This window comes from Nicotiana tabacum, chromosome 24, assembly GCF_000715075.1.
Source record: "Nicotiana tabacum cultivar K326 chromosome 24, ASM71507v2, whole genome shotgun sequence".
NCBI classification, from domain to species: Eukaryota; Viridiplantae; Streptophyta; class Magnoliopsida; order Solanales; family Solanaceae; genus Nicotiana; species Nicotiana tabacum.
The window spans coordinates 66,527,476-66,551,794 of NC_134103.1; the positions used below are offsets into that span (position 1 = coordinate 66,527,476).

Here is a 24,319-nt window from a genome sequence, read left to right on the forward strand (position 1 = left end):
AATCAGTGTCGTAATTTAGAAGATAAGGTATTTTACAAATAATTAATTACCATAATTAGTAGTATATTTGATAATTATAATTTTTACTATATTTTATTGAAAATAATTAAGTTTATTTAAATTAATTTCAAAAGGTTTAAAAGGCTAAAAGGCCACAAATTGGCTACCATTTAAATTACTTTTGGCCCTAATTACCAAGCCCAAAGATAAATCTGACCCAGGTCCAATTCCCTTCTCTCCACCTTGGCAATCCCCGTCACCTCTTATTGGCCAATAAGATCACACCATGTCACCCGTCTCCGACACACACAAAAGAAGCACAACTGAACTAGATCGTTCGTTCCCTAGATCAATGGCCTACGATTTTGTCTCCGTATTCTATCTAATTTAATATATTCAACAGATTTAATCATAGCCGTTGGATTCTTGTGATCCAACGACCACCGAAATTCCTCATTAAAACATTAAATCAAGAATTATCAAGACCGTCGAAAGATCAACGACCCCGATCATTCCCCCTAACCTTATCCCTAAAGTTGGCTACCCAAAACCCTTACCCTTGAATCATTTCTCTCTTGACCTCGCCGCCCCTCTTTCCCCTTTCGTTCTCTCTTCTCTCATTCGCCTAAGCACATCAATCACCAGACCTTGTACAAATTCGTGCAAAGTCATAATATTTCACTATAAATCATCTCTTCTGCCTCCCTATTCGTGAATCACGCTGTTATTTTCCTTTTTAAATCACTAGATTTGAAATGCCCTAATTTGAAACCCTAAGCTCAAAACATCGTTGACCCGATCTCTTCATTGTTCTTTCAAATCAAACTTACAGAATCACTCATTTTGTCCCTGAGCTATGAAGCATGTTATTTTCTTTTCATTTCACCGATGGAATTTCAAAATCCCTAATTATGATATCATAGACCAAAGTGTGAAACTTTAACTCGTCTGATTCTCTTATGACCTCTCAAATTGGGGCATGCATGGAGCTTATCAGCGGTTTTATCATGAGAAATCATTACCCAAAGGTCAAACGCAGTGACGTCTAGGTTATAGAGTTGGCCCGATGGGTCTTCATCTTCAGCAATCAACCTCCCATCACTCAAGTAAAATGCAAGGCTACCTATACTCACCGCCTTCCCACTCAAGGCATCGGCCACCACATTGGCCTTCTCGGGATGATACAGAATGGTAATATCATAGTCCTTTAGCAGCTCCAACCATCTTCGATGCCTCAAATTTAGATCCTTTTGTTTGAACAAGTGCTGAAGATTCCAATGATTTGTAAATACCTCACAAGACACACCGTAGAGATAATACCTCCAAATCTTCAATGCATGAACGATGGCTACCAATTCCAAATCATGAACAAGGTAGTTCTTCTCATGAGGCTTCAACTGGCATGAAGCATAAGCAATAACTCTACACCCTGCATCAAGACACACCCAATACCAATCTGAGAAGCATCACAATACACCGTATAAGAACCTAATGCTGAAGGCAAAACTAGAACTGGAGTTGCGGTCAAGGCAATCTTGAGCTTCTGAAAGCTCTCCTCCCACTCATCCGACCACCTAAATGGAGCACCCTTGTGGGTCAACATGGTCAAAGATGCTACAATGGACCAGAAACCCCCCACGAAGCAGCGATAATATCCAGCCAAGCCGAGAAAACTTCAAATCTCAATAGTTGAAGACGGTCTATGCTAACTCTGAAATGCCTCTATCTTCTTCATATCCACCCTAATCCCCTCACTAGACACCACGTTCCCCAAGAAGGCCACCAAACTGAGCCAAAACTCACACTTGGAGAACTTGGCATAAAGCATCTCCTCCCTCAACCTCTGTAGTACAATCATTAAAAGTTGTGCATGCTCTTCTTAGTTACGTGAGTACACCAGGATATCATCAATAAATACTATGACAAACAAATCAAGATATGGCTGGAATACAATGTTCATCAGATGTATGAATGTTGCCGGGGCATTGGTCAGCCAAAACAACATCACAAGGAACTCATAATGACCATAACGGGTCCTAAATGCCATCTTCAGAATATCCGAGTCCCAAATCTTCAACTGGTGATACCTAGACCTCAAATCTATCTTAGAAAACACTCTAGCTCCCTGAAGCTGGTCAAATAAGTCATTAATAGGAGATAAAGGATACTTGTTATTAATTGTAACTTTGTTCAACTGTCCAGTATAATATCATCTTTCTTTTTCACAAACAGAACCGATGCACCCAAGACGACACACTAGGCCTAATGAACCCCTTATCAAGAAGCTCATGAAACTGTTCTTTCAATTCCTTCAACTCTGCTAGTGCCATATGGTATGGAGGAATAGAAATGGGCTGAGTACCCGGCACCAAGTCAATACCAAAATCAATGTTCCTGTCGGGTGGCATACCTGGCAGGTCTGCAAGAAATACATCCGGAAAGTCTCGCACTACCGAAACAGAATCAATAGTAGGAGTATGAGCATCAACGTCTCTCATAAAAGCCAAATATGACAAACACCTGTTTCCCAACCATCCATTAGGCCTTTAGATATGAAATTACCCTAATGGGAACATGGTCCAGAGAACCTCTCCACTCGATCCTAGGTAACCTCGGCATCGCCAACTTCACTCTCATAACAATCCAGAATAACACGACATGGGGACAACCAATCCATGCCTAGAATACCGTTAAAATCAACTATACTAAGCAATAAGAGATCGACTCTAATTTCCAATATCCCAATGGTCACCACACACGATAGATACACACGGTCCACAACAATAGAATCGCCAACATAGATACATAAACAAGTGAAACTACGAACTCACAGGGCATATCCCAATAGCAAGCAAAATATGATGATACATACGAATAAGTGGAACCAGGATCAAATAATATAGAAGCATACATGTGGAATACTGAGGCAATATGTGTGATCACTGCGTCTGAAGCAACGGCCTTTGGCTTGGCAGGGAAGGCAAACATCGAGCATGACCACCACCTGATCGGCCTCCCCCTAGGGCGACCTCTAGCTGCCTGAGCCCCACCCTGAGCTGGTTGAGTGGGTGGTGAAGTAACTGGTTTGGAATTCGCAGCCTGACTCCTCTGCATAACTGGACCACCCAAAAGACGGGAACAATACCTCTTCACACGACCAAACTCTCCATACTCAAATCAACCCTGCTCTGACAATGGCAGCAAGTACTGAAGCGGACCCCAAGAACCAGAATAGCTGCTAGAGGGACCTGACATAAATGAACCCTGAACTAATGTAGCACGAGATGAACTCTGAGCTGGCAGGGCACTGAGAGATGACAAATTTGGACGAGCGGTGTATGAACCATGGCTAGCAGGTGCATCACGATGAACTAGACGAGCCATCTAAGCGGGCCTATAAGGACAACCCCTGTTGTGGTGGGTCTGTCCTCCAGAAGAAATTCCGCTAAAACCACCCGAACCACGAGGCCTCTTGGCCTCCCTCTCCCCACTCTCTTAACTATGGACCTACTCTAGCCATCGAGCAATATCAACCACCTCTTCGAACCTAGCACCTCAAGTAATCTCCCGAGTCATTACAAAACATAGTCCATAGTTGAGGCCATCAATGAATCTCCAAATCCTCTCCCTATTTGTGGGAACTAACTAGATCACGTGGCGAGCCAACTCTAAAAATCTCATCTTATACTGGGTCATAGATATACCCTCCTGGCAAAGCTTCTCAAACTGCCTACGCAACTCCTCCCTATTGGTCTATGGAACAAACATCTCCAAGAAGAGAACGAAGAACTCATGCCACGTAAGTGGTGCAACACCTAATGGCCTGCTCAACTCATATGCTTCCCACCATCTGAAGGCTGCCCCGATAGCTGAAAAGTAGTAAATGAAACTTCACTAGTCTCTAGAATACCCACCGTGCGAAGAATCTACTAGCACCTGTCCAAGAAGTCATGAGCATCCTCCAATTCAACCCCACTGAAGGATAGAGGCCTGAGACTCCCAAACCTCTCTAGCATCTTCTACTCATCGTCACTAATAGGGCAACCTACCTGGGCTTGAGCAACTGCAACCGGTTGGGTTGGTAGTACCCCCGGTGTCTGAAGTCCCTTTACCACCTGCTTTGGAGTACGGATGGCGGGAGTCTGAGCACCTCCCCCGACCTGAGAAGTTGTTGGCGTGACCGGAACTGAAACCGCCTGAGCAAGACAAGTGCATATCATTAAAATCTAGGTCAGAGTCTCCTGAAGGCCTGGAATCACAATGGGCACAACTGGTGCCTGAGCTAGTCGCACCGGCTCAACCACATCTCGAATCTGCTCCTGAACTAGAGCAACTGGTGGGCCTACAGGTGCTGCTCTAGTTGCTGAACGAGCTACACCTTAGCCTCTACCGCGGCCCTGGCCTCTCATTGCCCTAGTTGGTGGTATTGGTGGTCGTCCGCCTGATCAGGTAGCATGTGTCATCACCATTTATGAGAGAATAGAATAAAAGAAGTTTAGTTTTCAAAATCAACAAATCCGCATGACAAGAATACAAGAAAGTAAAGTTTTCCTAAGGGTTCGATAGCCTCTCGAAGATAAGTAAAGACGTCTCCGTACCGATCCGCTAGACTCTGCTAAACCTGCTCATGACTCGCGAGACCTATGTAACTTAGGCTCTGATACCAACTTGTCACGACCCAAAATCTCACATGTCATGATGGCTCCTATCGCAATACTAGGCAAGCCGACAATCACAAATAACCACGCATCTTTAAATTGAAAACATAATGAAATAAGCTTACTAGTGAAAATCTCATAAATAAATGATAAGAAAATACCACGACTCAATACAAAATCCCCTAAAATTCGGGTGTCACTGAGTACATGAGCATCTAAAATTATGACTATGAAATTAATCAAACACTTAGAATGCGAAAATAGTTAGAGAGTAGTAATCAATGAGAGAAAGCACTAGGGTTGCTCATCCTTAGTGTATGTTATGCTATGTGAATAGATGTATTCGATTCCAATCAATCAAACATGTGTTATGACAACAATATCAATAATAACAACTTAGTATTTTCCAACACTAAGAGGTTTTTACTCACAAATGCCTTTCCAAGCTATTTAGAGCTCTATGCATACAATTGTTAATTCCCAAGTAAGAATCCCCCTATTCCTAGTTTGATTCCATTAATTAAGATGCGATTGAATCCTTAATCTACCCAATTCCTTGCTAATTTATTTATACCTAAACTCGGTTCTACTTTTCCAAGTTAGAACTAAGTGTGATAGGCGTTAATTTAGTGTTTGCAACCACCCAATTATACAAGAAAATATGGAGAAATTAGATAACACAATATTTAATCAAAGACGAATCTATATTAATAACCCATAGTCATAACACCACTACGGATTCACAACCCTAGCTAATGAGTTTAGCTAGACATGACAATAGAAGAAATAATAAAATTATCCTTTAATCCTATCATCGATACTAATAGAGAAGAAGAAAATTGAGAAACCGTGATGTCACTTGTTAACCCTTAGGAAAACTCACAATAGCTCGTAATAGGACTAAGCTTGGGCTGAAGCAGTGATGAACTAAGAAAGGTATAGTCCAAATCTATATTATAACAGTATAGATATGACAGGAAAAATGACAATAATATCTTAGAGATAACTCATAATCAGTTAGTATAAGAATGTAGACATGCTTTCAAGTTAGCAGTTTAAGCTCAACACAGATAAAATATGCCAAGTCTAACTGATATGAGGAATGCTACATCTTTATATCTAAATGTCAATGTGCATGCATGTCACATGTAATGCATCACAATAATGGCCTCACGTACTCCCACTTTCAGAGTACTCAATTTTACTGTCTCAACTCTCACTCATCACACTCAGTCACTCAGCATTGTATGGTACCTGCGCTCACTGTTGGTATATCAGACTCCGGAGGGGCAGATCTTGCCCAAGCGCTAATAAAACCTGCTGCAGCGTGCAACCCAATCCCATCATGAATCAATAAAATCCGATGCGGCGTGCAGCCCAATCCCAACAATATCACTCACAATCAGGCCCTCGGCCTTACTCAGTCATCAATCTCTCCAGTCTCTCGGACTCTCAATACTCATGCCAATCAGCCCCAAAATATGATACATGATGTAACAATAAATGTTAATAGATATTGCGATATGATACTCAAATGATGAATGCGAATGAGTACATAACTGCAATTTAAGCAAATAACTCAACAACAATAGAACGACCTATGTGGGTCCCAACAGTATCGGCATATATCCTAAGCATGATTTCTAACATGAATCATAGCTCAATTTCTCTAGCAATGGAGAATACATGAATAATATCAAGATTTGATAACTACACAGTTCCACGGAATCAACCAATTCACAATTATTACGCTGCACGCCCACATGCCCATCACCTAGCATGTGCGTCACCTCAACACCAATCACATAACACGCATTTCAAGGATTCATACCCTCAGAACCAAGTTTAGAAGTGTTACTTAACTCAAACCGCGCAAATCTCTACTCCAACAAGCCCTTGCCTCGCGAATCGGCCTCCGAATGACTCGAATCTAGCCTCAAATAACTTAATACAATCAACACAAGCTATAGGACGCATGTCAAGGATTCATACCCTCAGAACCAAGTTTAGAAGTGTTACTTACCTCAAATCGCACAAATCTCTACTCCAACAAGCCTTTGCCTCGCGAATCGGCCTCCGACTGACTCGAATCTAGCCTCAACACAAACTTAATAAAAATAACACTATTAATTCCATATGATAAAGCTAGGTTCTTTAACAAAAGTCAACCTCGGGCCCACATCTCAGAATCGAACAAAATTAACAAAATTCGAATACCCATTCAACAACGAGTTCAACCATACCAAAATTACTCGATTCCAATCTCAACTCGACTTTCAAATCCTCAAATTAAAGTCTATGAAGTTTCTACCATTTTCCCTAATGTTTCCAACCCCAAACACTAATTAAATGGTAAAAACAATGATAGATTCATGTATATGAACTAAAACCCTATCAATTCCTTGAAAATCCCGCCAAGAATCGTCTTAATCTGAGCTCCCAAATCCCAAATGTGAAATAATAGTATAACCCTCATTTTCGAAATCGTATATTCTGCCCAGGTGCTCCTCTCCGGAATCGCGGGAAATACTTCGCAATCGCGAAGCACAAAAATACAAGCTGCAAAAATAACCCTTTGTGAATGGATAACTCCAATCATGAACACGCTGACTAACTCCCCCAAAGGTACGCACTCACGGACACACTCATGAGATCGCGTAGAGCAACGTGCCTGATATGCATCCTCTCCATTCTTCGCAAATGCAACACCTCTCACGCACTCGCGTAGCAATGACTCCCTAAGCTTCATGATTGCAGAACCATTCTCGCGAATGCATAGAACTAATTCCACAGTCAACCAAACAACCCTTCACGATTGCGAACTTACACTCGCGATCGCGTATAAGGAAACCAACAACAGTCATGACAACAATCCAACAAGTTCAAAAATGAGCCGAACATGATCCAAATCACACCCGAGGCCCCAGGACCTCATCCAACATACCAACATATCCTAACACAACATACGAACTTAGTTGAGGCTTCAAATCACATCACACAATACCAAAATCACGAATTGCATATCGATTCAAGCCTAATGAACTTATGAACTTCTAACTTTCAAAACTAATACCCAAACATACCAAACTAACTCCAATTATCCTCAAGTTTTGCACACAACTCATAAATGACACAACAGACCTATTCCAACTTTTGGAACCAATATCCGATCCCGGTAACAACAAAGTCAACTCTCGGTCAAACTTCTCAACTCTCCAAACTTCAACTTTTTCAACTTTCGCCAATTCAAGACAAAATCATCTATGGACCTCAAAATCAATATCCGGACACACTCCTAAGTACAAAATCACCATATGGAGCTATCAAAACAATCAAAACTAAATTACGGAGTCATTTACTATCACGCCCCAAAACCGAGGAGCGCAACAGGCGCTCAACCGAGTGAACCCGACCGAGCAAGCCTATTAGATTTCCTTCTACCCAAACTCATCCACGAATGAAGATAATACATATTTTCATTAATTATGCAAAAAAGGCGTTCATGTTCACAATACCAATTCATTACCAATAGTTCCATCGTTTTTAGTCATCTTAACTAGAACAAGTAATACAACCACAACATAACGTAGTTTGTCTTTTCCAGCACCAATACACAACCCACACTATGTCTACGGAGCCTCTATAGATAAAGAAGAGTACAATGATAATGCCGGCAACAAGGCCCCGGCTATACCTCAAACCGAATACATGACCCCGGAATGAAGTGGGGCTCACCGAGTCAGCTGGGAAGAAGGTGTACTGCTATCACTGATCAATATCTCCTGCTGTGGAACCACCTGCATCCATTTAAAGATGCAGCGCCCCCGGCAAAAGGGACGTTAGTACCATAGAATAGCACTAGTATGTATAACTAAATAGTCCCTCAATAGAATGACAAATAATACGAACAAGATTATCATAATATCAATGAAAGCCTTAATTAACATCAAACCTCAATTTAGGATCAAGACAGTGTTCAAATAAATTCTCATATCTCATATTGGGAGATTTTTAGTATCGATATACAATTGTCCACAATACCATTATTCACAATACCATTATTCACAAACCAGTACCACCGTACTCTTAGCACGGAGTCCGATCACGACCCGATCGGCTAGGACATCTCATTAGAGACATCAACCACAATTTCTCTCAATAATTATAAGATCATTCTTGGCACATTGGCCATATTCAGTATTTCATGCTCACCTTATCAATTTCAATTATCATCATCATCATCAACAACAAATACAATTCAGATCAAGGTGTGTAGTACACATGTGAGCAATTTAGAGTCTAAAGCACATCGAGATATTTCACAAAATTTGGCATAATAGCCTTCATTTGAACTTGACTTAAAGTCGAAACATTATTAATGCACAACCCATATTTTAACACATCCTCAATTGGTAACATAACATGATTAAAGCATTTGGGATGCTTGTTGAACATATATCTTTCAACTCAATCTTACTTGGAATAGCCAGTTTCATAATGAATCACTCGGGACTTACATAATTTACATGAATATCGTGGGATTCAATTCTAAGAGAAGAGTTTAGCCAACATACCTCACTTGAGCTTCCTAAAACTCTAAAACGTTCCGAAATTCTTAGCAACTTCAATCTATTGTGGGAATATAACAAATTGAATCAAAATTTGGAAGATGATCATGGTTCTAGCTCACTTGAGCATTTTATCAAACACTAGATGTGCATAAGGTTTCAATGTCCTTTTTATGAAGGATTCCATCATCCCACAACCCAAGCTTTACCATTTCTAGCTCAACAATCTTCCTACACCCTTTGATAACACATGCATGTAAAATAAATAACTCTCATGCCCAAAAATTACCTTGCTAGTTACCCATTTTCAGAAGATTTCGAAATTAGGGTTTAGGGTGTAGAATCTTACCTCTAGGATGAAGACCTAGTGAGCTTCCCTTCTAAATCCTCCAAAACTTGAGTAAGAATTGAAGAAAATTATTGAAGAACACCTTCTCAATCTAGGGCACTCTCTCTCACTCTAAAATATCAGATTATGGCTCAAAAATGGCCCAAAGATTGTATTTAACGAAATAGGGTCGGGTTTTAAAAACCCAATAATGGAGCTTCGGAACAGTTTTGTGGTTGCATATGCACTATCCTGCCAAAAATTTTCTTTTTCTCTTCTGTGCATTGTTCAACCCATAAGTCTAGTCCGTCACCATGAAACATTATTTTCTTTGCAAATTTTACCGGGCTTTACACTTAAGTTCTTCAAAATTTTCTGAGGTGTTACATTTACACACAAGTCAACATCTGGTCAACTCTTTCAACTTAGGCTTCCAACATTGAGACTAAGTGCCCCAACTTATTCCGAAACATCCCCGGAACCAAACCAACCACCCCGACAAGTCACATAACAACAATTGAGCACAAAATAAATAATAAATGGGGGAACGAGGCTATAATCCTCAAAATGACTGGTCGGGTCGTTACATCTAATGACCTTCGTTTTCTTTCTTGAACATGTGTTACAATTGGGCCTGCCGAGTTCTCAAAGAACTCAGGCCCAAGTTCTGTACCTGTGCATATTGGAGTCCGAAGTTGCTGATGTCTGTTCTCGCTACTTGCTGCGCCTACTTCCCTTCAGGCCTAAACCAGAGTCCATTCTTCTTCTCCAATGCTTTTTTAACTTTACCGTCCTTATTTCCCACATGTATATAATACTTACCATATTTGATTGAATGTTTTGCTTTATATCTTTGATTATGTTAACAATCTAGACAAGCCCTAAAACATAGGATTAAAGGAAGAATTAGACTTAGTAGTAGATAATCCTAATTCGTTAATTATTTATACTATTTATCTCTTAATATTTACTAACAATATTTTACGAAGTCTATTGAAACCAAAATAGCTTTAGCAAAGGACGACAGTTTTCTCTTTCAAAATCCATAAACAGAATCTGAAAAATGGTCTTCTAAAATCGAGCTTTTCTACAAAATTAAATAAATGTTGTTGCCCAGCCAAAAGGCTTCTAATAATTTCTTTAAAGCTAAAATATGAGATTTGAAAACTAAGGTATATTTTAGACCCACTTCTTTACAATACCCTTACTTTACTAGAGTTATATAAATAGCCATATTAATTTAGAGGCAAAATGTTGTATAACTTAGCCATATCTCACAAGGTTTTACAAACACAAACATCATAGATATACTCTTTCAATCATATAAAGGTAATCATTTTCCTAAAGGATTTTATGAATCTATTCCTTCTTTTCCAAATCACATGTACATTTTTAAGCAATTAGTTCTAAACCAGATATACAAAATCCCATACTTTTAGTGCTAATTAAGCAGAGTATAAACAACTAATCCTTTAAACCTAGTCTAAGTCCTATGGAGCTACCTCAGGTAGATTTTAAGGGGTGCCTAACATCTTCCCCTTAGAAGAACAAGAACCCTTAGCCAAAATCTCACCAGTTAGCAGACTAATAGAGAAATGATCTTAGTAATTAAATAGGTACCCTAGTATACCTTTAAATATTAGGTGGCGACTCTCTTTTATCATCAACAAGCAAGCCACTAGTTGAATCTTATTTTGACTCGTGCAAAACAGGGTGCAACAACATGGCGATTCTTCTAGGGATTTCACACTTAGGATCTGACCTTAGCAGGCTTATACTAGATTTGGAATATAGGATTGTTTGTATACTACTTTAACTATGTTTAATTCGAAATTGTATGCTTACCTGCCTTACTTGCTCGTTATGTGCTTATTTACTTATTTTAAAATGTTATTGCTAACATCACTATCTGTTACTACTTTATATATTCTGTCATCATTCTCTTTACTTTTGAATCTTGGATGTACACTATCACACACAATGGCACGCGAGGGTTGTCTTTTACACCCCGCCGAACCTTCTTTCAAAATTCTTTAGTTTCAGAGAATGGCTTTGTCAGGTCAACTGACATAACTTCTCGTAATTTTCAGTCTAACTAAAAATTATGAAACACTCCACTCTAGCAAACATAGTTCATATCGCATAAACCTTAGGCGGGTAGATCATTGGCATCAACACACAATTAGGAAAGCCACCCTAATATCAACGGGTCATGCACCCAACGACATGACTTTTGTAGAAAGATGAACCAATCATGACAAGACACTTAAGATTCGAAGAAAACACATATCAAACCCCTTTTATCTACCCTCTTCATAAATGGAAATCAACCAAAAATCCCCAAGAACAATATGGTGATGGGAGCACCACACATGCTAAAGCAATGGTGGAAGAATATCCATCGAGAGCATGGAGACAAAATCAGGACACACCTAGGAGCACTAACTGCCTTGCTAAACATCTGAGCTAACAAAGTTCTTACCCGCTTGCTGATAGAGTTCTGGGACCCGGCCAAAGTAGTTTTAAAGTTTGCTGATTATTAGTTGGCGCTAACATTGGAAGAAGTTACCAGTTTCAAAGAATTGCCATTTATAGGAAAGAGGCCGATACTACTTATAACACCCCAAAAAATTTTGAAGTACTTAAGCGCTAGTAAGAAAGTTGATGTGTTCTAATTATATTATTTTGTGTATGGACGAGGAATATTAATATGATGGATATCAATTAGATATGATAATAACTGTACGAGGCATATTATGAGTTATGTGGGATCTAAGGAGAGCCGTAAGTCCAAGTCAAGTTGGAAATTTGATGATAGACTAACGTTTCGAATGGGTACACACAATACCTAACTTCAAATGAGCATAACTCTCGTGATATGATAATTTATATGGTGTATTACCTATCAAAAGAAAGTTCTATGTGTCAAGTTTCTAACGCTTCAAACCGTTCATCATTTGGACACTCCTACAAGAAGTTATGAATAAATTACCAAAGGATGGATCTGCGATCAATTTATTATCTGCGATCAATTTATCAATTTATTATTATTCATCGAGCAGAGACGGACAAACTATTATGCTATTGCATAATCGATTATGCTGCAATTCTTTTGCCGACAAAATGATTATGCTATAGCACAATTGCACCACATAATTGATTTCGGGGGTCATTTTTGGAAATTTTCATATCCGATCCAATTTTGATATAAGGCCTTGGGGGGTCATTTTAGAAGGTAAAATGTGATTTTGTATAGAGAGGAGAGAGATATCTTAGAGAGAGAAAGAGAATACCTAGCTATTATGTTCATCAATTCTTGCTCAAGGCTTGAAGATTTCACAAGATCTTCATCTAATTGGTAAGATTCTACTCCCTAGCCCTAAAATTTTTGATTTTGATTAAAAGTAGGTCACGAGAAGTATGATTCTTGGGTGTGAGTGTATTATGTATACATTTATGTACCAATAAGGTTTGTGAAAATATTGTTGAGCTTAAATAAGTAAAGATTGGGTTGTGGAATGAAGGAAATCTTATAGAAGAAACTTGTAGCCAAATTTGCACACCTAGTGTTTGATAAAATGCTCAAATGAGCTGAAACCATGAATATCTTCCTAATTTGTGTTCAATTTTGGTTATGTCTCAAAATAGATTGGGATTGCTAGAATTTCTGGAATGTTGTAGTAATTAAAGGAAAGCTCAAAGCGAGGTATGTTGGCTAAACTTCTTTCTTAGAATTAAATTCAATGATGTTCCCGTAAGTTTCAAGTATGGATGTCTCAAGTTCCTTATTCTATGTTCCGTGTTGTTTCCAATAAATTTGATTGTCCTGAATAAGTAAAGTGTCGAGAAGTATGTATTCAAAACGTGTTCCGAATGTTCCTATCACATTACGTTATCTTTTGGGAATGTGTTCAAGAATGATATTTGTATTAAAATGCTATATCTTTGAGTTGTGTTTCAAATGAAGGTTATGATGCCAAATTGTATGAGAAAACTAAATATGCTTAAGACTCTTAATTGATCATATGTGTACCTATAGTCTTGATTGGAAATGTCTTATTGTTGATAACCTATAAAGATGGTTGGGAGTGAAATAAGTGAATTGGGGTAATGCTATGTTTTATTCAACTATTCTAAAATTGGCTTTGAAAATAGAATTTCCTAAAAGCTTATGGACTCAATTGATGCCCATATGTGGCTGTTTTAGCTAATGCTATGTTTTATGAGTATTTTCAATGTGTTTTGCATTCTTACATATTCGTGAGTGAAAATTGTGTATTATCCTTTTTGGGAAAAATATTTCAAGAATAAATGATGTGTTACTTGTTTATGATTTTAACTTGTGCTTCGATTGCCAATCATTTTACTCCATTTCTTGGAAAGAAATCCATTGGGTTTAAAGTCCTCATTACTAATGAACCTAAAGTTATGATTTCCGGAATATTGTATATGCTGATATTTATGATGATGATCCATGAAAGAAAAGATATGAAAGTGTGGAATATGAAATACGGCCATTGTGCCATGAAAGAAGAATCATATGCATGGCCAAGAGAGCCAATGAAATAATAATGTTATAAGTGGTTGAAAGTACGGATTAAGTGATATATGGTGTGAAAGGTTATGAGGTGTACGTATTTGTACTTTTGTTTCCACTGTGTTATAAGCCCCTACGTTCTTACGAGCAAAGACTATGATGTTCCTAAATGTTATAAATTCTCTTAATGTTCTATGATCACCCATGGCAAGTACAAGTAAGTGATAGTATGAACATGAAATGTGGTCATTTCCTAAATGAGAATTATGAAGTGTTGTATGTCCCAATGGTTTCAACTATAGTTGTATGCTTCTGAAATAATGTATGTAAATGACTTTGATTGTTATGTCCCCAAGAGTCATGAACCTAGATAATGACCTCAAGAGGTCAAGAGAGTGAATAGTGAGATGGAAGGGAGATGTCCTTTGTTAAATGAGGATGAACCTTAAGAAAAGGAATTTGGCATATGTGCCATTGAAATCGACTTATTGATTTACCATGCATGTGCTAATGTAATGAGTTGTGTTTATTTATGATGAGCATGAACAAGAAGTATTCCAATGATATGAGAAATTACGACCTTAAATGTAATGACAAACTATGTCGCTTTGAGTTTATATGTGGTATTGTGGAATATATCTCTATCAGCATATATTGGGGTGAGGCGGCAGGGCCGCTTTGTGTAGGGATTGTGGTATTGTGGAATACATCTCCACCTGCATATATTGGGGTGAGGCAGTAGGACCGCTTTGTGTAGGGATTGTGGTATTGTGGAATACATCTCCATCCACATATATTGGGGTGAGGCGGTAGGACCGCTTTGTGTAGGGATTGTGGTATTGTGGAATACACCTCCAATCGCATATATTGGGGTGAGGCGGCATGACTGCTTTGTGTTGGGATTGTGGTATTGTGATACACCTCCATTCGCATATATTGGGGTTAGGCGGCATGGCCGCTTTGTGTTGGGATTTTGGTATTGTGATACACCTCCACCCGAATATATTGGGGTGAGGCGGCAGGGCCGCTTTGTGTTGGTATTGTTGTATGGTGATACACCTCCACCCGCATATATTGGGGTGAGGCGGCATGGTTTCTTTGTAGAGGTTGTGGTATCGTGATACACCTCCACCCGCATATGTTGGGGTGAGGCGGCATGGCCGCTTTGTGTGAGGGTGGTTATAAAGGTTCCCCGACTTAATATCGATAAATTTGAATGGAAGCTCATTCCAACGCCATCAATTCACCATGTAATCTTACCATGCACATACTCGGGGGTGGTCCCACATCATCCAAATACATATAAGTCTGCCAACTCAACATAACCGAAGATTCTTCCTTCAACCTTAGCCCCTAAACCTTGGAACCCAATTTCCAACATGCGGAATTCCTTACAAGACCAGAATCTCGTATCTACCCAGTGTATAAGTCTGATCAAGCTGTATCAAGTCGTAACCATAACCCAAGATGAAATCACACGATATACCACATAACTCGCATACTCATAGCAATAATTTCCAATCATAGTAGCTGCTCAAAACAAACCCAGCACCGGTAATAATCCTCATATCAAATAAAACCTCGTTCCAAAACCGTCGTACATTCCAGATGATGAAAGAAAAACGTAGAAACTCCTAACCACTCATCAGATCAACAAGTCATGGAGCTCTCTCTCGTCCGACAAGAACCAAAGCCAAATTCTAAGCAAAATTCTGATATTATTCTTCCAAACATGGTGGGACTAGCCATGTAGGTTTTTTTTTTTTCCTAAGATAACTAGTGGGGATGTTGTGGCTTACTATTTCTCTTTTTAGTGCAGGTCCTATTTACTAGCAATCGCTTTTGCTTTACATCTTTCTTCTAGATTTCATGAGGCTCCTATTTTTCTTATGACTATTGTGGTGATACTAATATTTACTAATATTGTCTCCCTTTACTTTACATCTTTCTTCTGGATTTAATGGTGTTCCTATTTATCCTATGATTGTTGTTGTGATACTAATATTGTCTCCCTTTTTGCCTCTTTTTGCCTCTTTTGTCTTTTTGTTTTTTTTTGAGCCGAGGGTCTTTCGGAAACAACCTCTCTACTCCTTCGGGGTAGGGGTAAGGTCTGCGTACACACTACCCTCCCCAGACCCCATTAGTGGAATTTTACTGGGTTGTTGTTGTTGTTGTTATTCTTCCAAATATACGGTAATCACATTCAATAGTACCCATTCTAGGTCCAATGACCTCATCTCGTCAAACAAAACTATTCGATTGACATGCCACACCAATACAACCTGAAGCCACAAACCGTGCAATCTGTGCACCAATAAACAATAATTCAAATGCATTCAACCATGGAAATTGACACATATTAGAATCATGACACATGAATCTATCACAAAGGATCATATACCAACATCACTTTGCTGCAATACGTGACCCTATCCAAACATCGGTCCGTATGAAATACCTCAAGCCACAATGCTCAGAAATCAACAACCACATGCAATTCGACATCAAGTATACGAAGTGCATGGCTATAACCATGGAGGAATGGGTATCGTTGTATACCACAACCAGGAAAGACCATAACAAATGTGCAATCAACCATTCAACACCCCAATGACCAACTCGCTTGAATTTTGCCACAAGACCCAAGCGGAAACGCATCTAGTGTATAATTTGCCAACGGATCGCCACCCATCGTAGCATAGAAGAGTAACGCATAGAACATCTCAAAATATGAGCAAGCTCAACTCTAACCGATTGGCTCACCCCTTAACACTAACCGTGCTTAGTCATCAAATCCGACTAGGTGTAGAATACACATCCTCATTGGGCCAACCAATGAGCCTCTAAATTAGTTACGGTCATCCACAAAGATAATTAATCATCCAAGAGTCCACAATAACCTGACCATAAAACATACCATTAGCTTTCTAACTCTGTCCACATCTTCATAGTCCATAACCAAGGGATAGTCCACCACTGAGACTCCCAAACTCCAAATCACATAAATACAAAAGAATCACCATATCTGATCCCAACTCCACCACTCGAATGCCTAACACATATCTCATACACGATCATCCCATGAGGAATACTTTTACGTGCCACATAGAAAAAATCTGAATATTAGCATTCAATCAACCAGGCGAGTACCAATGAAGCATATGTAAGTCAAAACTAAGTGCACGTTCTGAAATGTGCACCTTTCTCAAGCAATACCAAGTAATAATAGCATTCATCTAATCATATGAAATCGTCCATGTTGTCAAACATTCATGAGCTTCCCACCAAATCTGAACCGCGACCTTGTACATACAAATCTCAATCCCACAGGACGCACCGCATCTATCATGTTGTCGTGCAAAAAGCACGAGAGTCTTATTATCAACTCTGAGTCATAAGTAGAATACATACTCAATTAGCCAGGAACCTTTCACTTGATCCCATCCAAGAGGAAATATCCATCTCAAACCATGGTAGAAACCATCGAGAACTCTTCGAAATTCATTTGCCCATAACCAAGCTATCATAACCGAATCTCTCTAACTCAACCAAGCCACGCAGGTTGCCAAAACTAAGAGTATTGCCACAAAACACATGTAGAGACTCACCATATCATAAAAACGATAAGAACTGATTATACCCATTACCATATTGATCATATCTACCACCAAGTTGTCCTATTTCTATGAGTTTCTTCCGAATTTGCTTTAAGTTAACCCTTCTCCTTTTCCGCACACTATGACCCTTAAACCTACGCTCACCACGAGAGATCCTAGTATAAAACCACACCGCCCTAAGGCCCATAAGCCGATGTATGCTCTCTTAAATACCCCAAAAGTACAACAACTGAGACACCCACTCTAAAGAGACCTTTTGTGAATTTAAAGTTGTTCCTTTTACCTTTCTGAAATTGAAATGCAGAATCCATAATGATATAGAAATACTGCTAGTATTGACATCATCCAATGCAAATCTCAGATTCTAGCCATATACGAATCCAAAAATTCTGAATTGCCACATATAAATCTTGAATCCATTATAGCCTTCTCGAGAGTCATCTACTCTGCTCAAATCTCAATTGTACCGCCCAAACGGGGCGAACAACCCATGCCCTATTAGCACGACAACACCCAAAGAAGTAACCCCGCCTTAACGCAACCAAGTAAATTCCTACTCCATGCGCACTACATCCTTCACGTATAACAACTCAAATCATTCCATGATTTCCATATACCCATAAAGTGTAATATAATCCGTATCCAAAAATTTCCTTACTCGAGTCATCTTCGATCTCAACCTCTGCAAGTCATAACCGATACACAAGTATGCCTCAGACTGAAACAAATACAACACATAACTATGCAATCAAATCACCGACGGTAGACTCCCCCACTTGGCTCAATGCCATAGAACAAAATAATCGATAACTCACAATACCCATACTTTATTATTGCCATAATCCCGCACTGAAATTCAACTAAATACTTCATAAGCTCATGCAACACAAACTATAAAATATCTCAAATCATCTGCTAAGCTCGCATTCATTCTCGTTACAGTCATGTCAAATTTCTCAACCGATCCAAACTCAAATCGCAACACATATAACACACTTGCAAAAATAAACTCTCCACACAACATCATAAGGATCACACATCTGTAGATTACCCTGCATGTGATAACCTACCTGCTTAGCCCCAATCTGACATCTCTCTATAACCCTTTCACAGCCACAACTACTATGCAATCACTTAATCTTCCTGAGTCTGAACTCATCAACAAGGCATAATAATCTACTTTGTTCCACAATTAAACAACATGAAAGATCCTTCAACACGATCATAACTCGATACTGTACAACCCATCAAGACAGAATTCAAGCATCCAATAAGACTTTCCACATTCCAAGCAAACTCTTCTCGCCATATCCAGACCATCTGAATGCATACTGCAGTCATGTCATAGTCATCACATAGCCATCCAACCACTCACCGAGCCATAAGTCCCGCTCCTAGGGACACTACCGAACATATAAGTCCAAAAGTACATGATCACACAACTGGAACCACCAAGCCCAAGCTACGGTCAAAACATAGCCTCAAGTCCTCCAAACTGGATCATCACCAAAACACAGAAAATACAACTCGCACCTCATCCATGGAATCACAAGCCGACGATGCACATCTGATACCGAGCGCGCACATACGTATATGAGTGAGTGGATGGAATTCAAAGAGATACGCTTCAAGCTGAATCAATGTTGCACGATAAGGAAAGAAAGATGGGACGTTTATCTTAGATGCCCTGTAGCCTCTCGAAGATATGCTTGGGCGTCATCATACCTATCCGCAAGACTCTACTAGGCACTTGCTCATGACTCGTAGAACTTGTGAACCTAGAGCTCTGATACCAACTTGTCACGACCCAAAATCCAACTAGTCATGATGGAACCTAACCCAACCCGCTAGGTAAGCCAATTAACATTTTATAAGACTCAAAAATAAAATAACTGAATTTTATACAACTCCCCAAGGACTGGTAGTACAAATCATGAGCTTCTAAGACTTAGAGTTTACAAAGTTGGTATGAAATAAATACATCATCTGTTCGAAATGTACATTAACAGATTTATATATTTGAAGCTACCAAGAACAAGAGGTAGCTAATACCAACATCAACTCCAAAAATCTGCATGCAAGATGTAAAAGTATAGTATGAGTACAACCGATCACATACTCAATAAGTAAAAAAACCTAACCTTAGGTTAAAAGAAGTGACGAGCATGGACAACGATCAGAGTCCAACACTAATAGCCAAGAACAACTCGTAACAATATAATAAAAGTAGCACAAGGATATGATGCTCAACTCCTTCATAGTTACGGAAAATAGGCATGCTTTTCAGTATAACAGTAAAATCCAAATCTTTCACCGAAATCACAAAAGTATGAGTATAACATAAAACTGTAATTTTTTCCAAAAACGTTCAATAACGGATAAGATATTTCATTTTGAGATAGTATAAAGAAAAGTACATCTCTATGTCTACATGCCAATGTGCATGTGAAGTCATGAATGTCACAAAACCGTATAGCATGAGAAAATACATCTCTATGCATGTATGTCAAGTATGCATGTCAAATGAAATGCATCACAGTGATGAACTCATGTACTCACACTCTTGGAGTACTCAATCTCTGTCTCGCACTCCCACTCATCACACTCAATCACTCAGCACACTAGGTCACTCAGTACTGTAAGGTACCTACGGTCACTGCTGGTAGGTCAGACTCTGGAGGGGCGGATCCTTCCCAAGCAGTAATATAAGCCAACATGGCCTGCTGCGGCGTGCAGCCTAATCCCATCACGAATCAATAAACACTTGTTGCGACATGCAGTCCGATCCCATCATGAATCAATAAAACTTATTGCGACGTGCAAACTGATCCCATCATGAATCAATAAAACCTCCTGCGGCGTGCATCCCGATTCCATAAATATCTCTCACAATTCAGCCCTCAGGTCCCAACTCAATCATCAATCTCTCCAGTCTCTCGGGCTCACAAATCTCATGCCAATCAGCCCAAACAATGATAACATAATGTGACAACAAATGATAAAAGAGACTGATATATGATATGTAAATGAACGAATATGGTCGAGTATGCAATTGTAATTTAAGAAAATAACTCAACAACAAGAATGACCTCAGTGGGTCCCAACAGAATAAGTATATAGCCTAAACATGATTTCTAATATGGATCACAGCTCAATTACTCTAACATGTAGGATTTCATGGATAGAAACAAGATTAGATAACTACACAGTATCACAGAATCAACCGAATCACAATTTTCGCGGTGCACGCCTGTTGATACCCAATTTTGCCCTTATATTTTATAAAATATTCTATATACTTTCAAAATATCATTTTGCAATATTACTCAATTTACAAGAGTCATATAGATATTTTCTATAATTTTTCATAATTTTTAAAGTTTTAAATAGATTTCCTTGCATTTAAATTATTCAAATACTTATTAATTATCCTTTCAAATTATTTCGTGATGACTTAATCATCAAAATTTATTATTTACACCCACATGTATGTTTTATAATATTTTTATATCATTTAATATAATTCTATTTGTATTGTTTGAGCTATCTACGTAATTTTGCAATAATAGCCTATATTTAATACATAATTACATTATTTATGCTAAAATAACATTTTTTATATTTTATAATGTTAATCTATTATTTTCAACTATTTTACTGCATAAGTAATGTTTTTATTATTTATTTTTTATTTTTTATAAATTATTTTAAACATATTTCGTATAATTAAATTATAGCCAAATGAAGGGCTAATTTTCGGACCAAAACATGCCCACGACACCTAGCCCATTCTATTTAACCCCTCAGCTTCCCAACCAAATGACCTGTTACATTTGACCCACCCCGATTCCTATTCAATCTTGGCCATTGATCTTAAATGATCAACGACTCAGAATAAACCAGCCCTTCTCTTTATAACCCTTACCCCAAACTCTAAGGAACATTTTCCCCACCCAGCTGCCTCTGCATTATCTCATCTCTCCACTCTCACTCTAAACCCTAGCCACCTCATCTCTAATCATCCTCCCATTTTGGCTAGACAATGGAATCTCTCTACGATTCACTTTTCTTATTTGTATTACTGCATCAGTACCTACGCAACAATGGTGTTAATTAGTACTTGCCTAAACCTGGTAAGTACAATCTCTCAGAACCGTACCTGTTCAACTTGAATCTCTAAGATCTGGACAATATCTCATCCATATACACGAAAAAGGGGTTGATTTCTTACATCAATAGACCGATTTTTTAAACATTGAACCCTAATTAGGGTTTGATTTTCAATTTCTCCTTTTGTTGGCTCCATTATTGATTGCATGTGATATTTCTTTCCTTATTTGTACTTAATTGATTATTTTTTATGTTTGTTCGTTCAATTTCTATTACTATATAAACCACATTCCATGTTCCCCTTCTAGGTATTAATGACTATCACTTGACTATTGTTACTACCACTATTCTCTCATTCTCACTCATTCTCTATTATTGTGAGACTTTGACTTTTTCTGGATGAAAGCCAAGACCACCGAAATTTGATTGGTTAACCTCTCTCAGTGTGAGCACTACCCAGGGTTCACTTGAAATCCGTAGTAACTCTGAAGCACTGGGATTTTGGGGTCCCGCTGCTCTTTTGCTACCGATGGTTTAAATCCTGCTAGAAATTATCCTTCTTACTTACTTGTCCGTTAATTTATAAATTGTAAGTATCGTTGGCCTTTGCAATTTCATTAGTATCGTTGGCCTTTGCAATTTCATTCTCTATTTTTTTGTGTGCATGCTCTGTATATCTATGCCATTGAAACCTTTGTGAATCAATATGCTATTATGTCATCTCTGTTTGTAGCTCTATTTGCTTTGAAGCTATTCTCGTGGCTCTATATTTTTTCTAGCATCTGAACTAGCCTAAATTATAACCTTATTCTATCTTTCCTAAGCATGTCTAGCCTAGTGTGTTTATGTGTGTTTGAATACTTACATCTGCTTCTTGAGTTGAGTTTACCTTCTACCATGTTCTGAATTCTTGTGATATACCAACTTACCCCCAGAATATGTTCTAATTGTTGTTGAATCATTAATGTATGCTTTCCTAGAGTTAATTCTTGATCATATTATTCGCCAAATATGCTTTCCTGCTACTTAATGTGTGCTCTCTGATTTGTTCAATCATGTGCTCCTTAATATTGTCTAAAACCTCTAGAATGAGACTTAATATTCAACCTCTTCTCCTATATGTGGTCAGGCCCTAGTGCATGCCAGTCTTGTTAACATGGATTTGACATGTTCTTGTCTATTATGAGTTCTGATGCTTTTTAAACCTTTGTGTTGTGACTGATAATGTTACAATTTCTCATGTCCAGTTAAGTGAATTATTACAGACCACGTTCACCAGCATGTTTGTTATGCTATTTATAATCATACTTGCACTAGGCTCTCATGCTAAAAACTTCCATGTGAAAAAAGCTATTTCACTTGCTCCTGTCTGTGATTCTGCAAGATTCTCCTGTTAAAATTATATGTCTAAAGTTATTTAGGCTAATTCTGGATCATATTTTACTCTGAAACTCTACTTGGGGTTGTTTGCTAGTTTGTGATGGTCAATCCTGCCATTCTAACTTTGTTTCTGAAAATATAAGCATAAGCCTGCCTTGTGGACTTGTAAATATTTCATGTGATCCTGTCTATATGCTTTGGTTGGAATTACTTTTAGATATAACTTTAAGAAGTAAGTATGATTTCCAAATTATGCTACTAGTATGATTATTATGCAAGGCTTTCATGTTAAAATCCTCATATGAAGATTGTACTCCACCTTCTTCTTGTTTATGAATTCTGCTAGGCTGTCATTTGAAGTACTTTGAGATGGTTATGTTTTGAAACATAGTTTATAGTGGTTTGGTAGTTTATGAATATCTTATCTTGTCATTGTTAATCTTGTTTTCTGGAATTACTTACCCGTACGTGTCTTTGATGCCTTTCAACTTAGCATGGCCCTATCTATTGGCTGAAACTGTACCTTTTTCAGTTATAAAGACTAAGTGTTTAGGTTAATCCATGGGTAGTTCTATTAACTGTATGGCTAATCTAGGATGCATTAGCATAATTATTGGAATCGTTTGGGCCTGCCTTTGGTATTGGGGGTTCGAAGTATACTGTCTGCACCTGGAGTTTGGGCCTGATGTCCGCATGAAGTCCTAAGCCTATTTGAAGACCCAGATGTATTACTGGGTTATTCTGTATTTGTATTTGGGCATGTAATAATTCAATACAGTCTGTAATAATATGTAATAACTCAATGATGGGGAAATGAGTGAAAAGAGGGATGGGGTATTCTAATTCTTGCAGTGAACAGGTAGAAAACCTGTCCATAGGATTTAACTGCCTTGTGTGATCTTTGTTTGACGTGCTTTGACTCTACACACTAATAGAAATCATGCCTATAGGAATCACACACTTCACTTAACTTGTCTAATACTTGTACACTATTCAAAGCATGTTAGTTTAAGTAATTGCTATACATGTTTCCATGTCTACTACTGTGCTCTCTTAGACAACATGTCTATAGGGATCAAACACCTTGCTTACTTATTAGACAACATGCTTATAGGATGTGA

General features: G+C 38.4%; 1 protein-coding gene across 2 annotated transcripts in view; it reads left to right on the top strand.

The window, feature by feature from the left end:
* The window catches only part of LOC107825702 (uncharacterized), a 41,826-nt gene extending 17,861 nt beyond the window's left edge, over positions 1 to 23,965 (top strand). For both annotated transcript variants that reach the window (XM_075248499.1, XM_075248500.1), the window contains exons 7-8: positions 13,203 to 13,260; positions 23,794 to 23,965. The gene's annotated coding sequence lies outside the window, so the exon portion shown is untranslated. The remainder of the gene's footprint in view (positions 1 to 13,202; positions 13,261 to 23,793) is intronic.
* Positions 23,966 to 24,319: the final 354 nt, after the last annotated feature.